We start from the raw sequence: 3,343 nt of genomic DNA on the forward strand, positions 1-3,343 counted from the left end.
ATAGTATGTGTGTGTGTGTGTGTGTGTGTGTGTGGTGTGTGTGTGTATAATGGTCTTTAATTCAAATATACAAGAAACCACTATATTATCTGGGAGGTCCAGAGGAAAACTCAGTATCTGTTTAACAGCTTTATTGTGAAACAGACACTTAGTAGCGGAGATATGGTAATTGGTAACTTGTGGCGAAGACGGCGTCAGCTTCTACGGGAGGAGAGGGAAGGTGTGTGTGCAGTTCAAAGGCCGGACTGTTTCTGATTCATTTTGGGACAGGCTGGGTCACTCTTCCCTTATCCTTTGCCCAAGGCGTGGGAGCCCGCTGGTCCCTGCCGGCGTGTCCCCCTCCAGGCGCATCCTATTATTCCAGAGTGAGGTCAGGTCAGCCAGCTGCCCCGGCGTGTCCTTGAATAAATACTGAATGTCACACCGCTCTGCCACCTACCCTCGCCTCGAGGGTAGGTGGCAGACGGTACACGGTGCGGCCGACGTTCCCCTCCACGGCGCGCGTCCTCATCTTCACCCGGGCCTGTGCGGCTTCCTACGTCCTGTCCCTCCTCCGGTCCGTCCACGGCGCCTCATACGCGAAGTCCTCGCTATAGCGCCATATCCCGGAGACGTCCTCGGCATGGTCCATCCAGAATCTCCGCTCGCTGTGGAGTCCCTCGCCATCGGTCTCGTGCGGGAAGCGTCGGTATCGACGATCAGGCTAACGGCAAACAGACCATGCACACAAGGGCCAGGATAGTGGGAGAGAAAGATATGACAGATGTAGGGGGGGGGGGGGGGGGAGGCATAAATAACCTACTACGAGCCTGTAAGAAAAAGCATAACATTTTTTTTTGTTTTTTTCTAAGCAGTGGAATGATCAAGGCAATCCGCAAGGATCTACTTGATCCTTTCCGATAAAGGGATAGAAAGGAGAAAATAAGCTATATGTACAAATTATCGGTGCACTATGGACACTGATGATGTACAAGGATAGGTCCATCATATGAGGACTTACTGCTAATACGCTCCTCATCCCTGTGCATCCGATATGCCTTCGCGTAGCACACCCCAAACACTAATAAGAGGAGCAACACGCCTGCCAAAGTGACATACATAGGGTAGATAAAGTCTACATGGAATCTCGACATCAACCCCACGTCCGCGTCCTGAACCTTACTAACGTCCCTGAAATGCAACTCCGGGATCGTGACGTTGAGTGTCGGCAAGGTCAGGAGCGCAGGCCTAATCGCTATAGGATCTGCAGCGACGTCCGTGACGAAGGCCTTGATTGCCGGAATTTGTAATGACAGGGAACGTAACCCGCAATGATGAGGCAGGACAAAGGTTCCCTGCAACAACCTATCTGGCTGAAGCTCCTCGCAAGCAATTGTGGCGACCGATAGAAATAGATCAGTGTCACCTACGAAAGGCTGAGCATGAAAGGCGAGAGCTGGTCCCTCACTTCCTCGAAGGAACAGAGGGAAGTGATCAGCCCTCCGGAAACAAGAGCACAAGCACAAGATGGAGTCTGAAGAGATGAAGGTAGAGGTGAAGAAAAGCACACGAATGTGTCCCTGGTAGGCCTCGAACAAGAGTCTAAGAAGTCAGAGGAAGGGAAAGATAGACCATGTCCTCCTAATTCTCTTCGAATAAATGTGTGAGGCATGTGAACCATGTAATGTGACAGAGGGTCGTCCTGGCATGATACTAGCTGATTGCCCGACAAGCCCTCGCAGAATCTCGCAGCAGGTCACCAGTCCCAGCCCTCGCAGAATCTCGCAGCAGGTCACCAGTCCCAGCCCTCGCAGAATCTCGCAGCAGGTCACCAGTCCCAGCCCTCGCAGAATCTCGCAGCAGGTCACCAGTCCCAGCCCTCGCAGAATCTCGCAGCAGGTCACCAGTCCCAGCCCTCGCAGAATCTCGCAGCAGGTCACCAGTCCCAGCCCTCGCGGAATCTCGCAGCAGGTCACCAGTCCCAGCCCTCGCAGAATCTCGCAGCAGGTCACCAGTCCCAGCCCTCGCAGAATCTCACAGCAGGTCACCAGTCCCAGCCCTCGCAGAATCTCGCAGCAGGTCACCAGTCCCAGCCCTCACAGAATCTCGCAGCAGGTCACCAGTCCCAGTCCTCGCAGAATCTCGCAGCAGGTCACCAGTTCCAGCCCTCGCAGAATCTCGCAGTAGGTTACCAGTCCCAGCCCTCGCAGAATCTCGCAGCAGGTCACCAGTCCCAGCCCTCGCAGAATCTCGCAGCAGGTCACCAGTCCCAGCCCTCGCAGAATCTCGCAGTAGGTCACCAGTCCCAGCCCTCGCAGAATCTCGCAGCAGGTCACCAGTCCCAGCCCTCGCAGAATCTCGCAGCAGGTCACCAGTCCCAGCCCTCGCAGAATCTCGCAGCAGGTCACCAGTCCCAGCCCTCGCAGAATCTCGCAGCAGGTCACCAGTCCCAGCCCTCGCAGAATCTCGCAGCAGGTCACCAGTCCCAGCCCTCGCAGAATCTCGCAGCAGGTCACTAGTCCCAGCCCTCGCAGAATCTCGCAGCAGGTCACCAGTCCCAGCCCTCGCAGAATCTCGCAGCAGGTCACCAGTCCCAGCCCTCGCAGAATCTCGCAGCAGGTCACCAGTCCCAGCCCTCGCAGAATCTCGCAGCAGGTCACCAGTCCCAGCCCTCGCAGAATCTCGCAGCAGGTCACCAGTCCCAGCCCTTGCAGAATCTCGCAGCAGGTCACCAGTCCCAGCCCTCGGCCTCGACGCTACCATATCCAAGAGGGTGAAGGTGCACATCTCCAGCTGTCTAGCAGGGCACCTGAACGACAACGGCAGGACAGCAGGTGCACTACAGTCCGCCTCGACTCAAATACTGGTCAAAGGCAGATGCTTGGGCCATGTGGTTGTAGGGATGCAGAAGACCAAAGTCCCCAAGCTGGAGGTTCTGGGGCCTTGTACCGAGAAAGAGGAGGTGTTGAGCAACCCCACTGTTGGTCGAGAGCAGAGCGACAGTCAGGTGAGGGACAACTGGTACAATAACCCTCCAAGCCAAAGGCCTTATGGTCAAAACCTACCACAGCCAATGCCACGTAGGAACGTGAATTCTGACCCTACACCCTTGATTCCTCATAAAGATTCTTTTTCGTGGCATCCAGTAGGTCATACCTCGTGCCAGCCGTCAGCAAGTTCCGAGGTTCCAGTGCAATACATCTTTTCCAGAGTTCAGGGGAGAAGTAACAGCAGCAAAGCCCTTCTTCAAAAATCAGGAGGTGGAAGGATGGATAAGGGCCATTGAAAACTTGGTAAAACCCCCTACTTCTGACATGTTTATTCAGGCAGCCAGAACCAGCTGTAAAGGCCGTGCAGAGCGCAT

This window comes from Penaeus chinensis, chromosome 21, assembly GCF_019202785.1.
Source record: "Penaeus chinensis breed Huanghai No. 1 chromosome 21, ASM1920278v2, whole genome shotgun sequence".
Taxonomy (NCBI): Eukaryota; Metazoa; Arthropoda; class Malacostraca; order Decapoda; family Penaeidae; genus Penaeus; species Penaeus chinensis.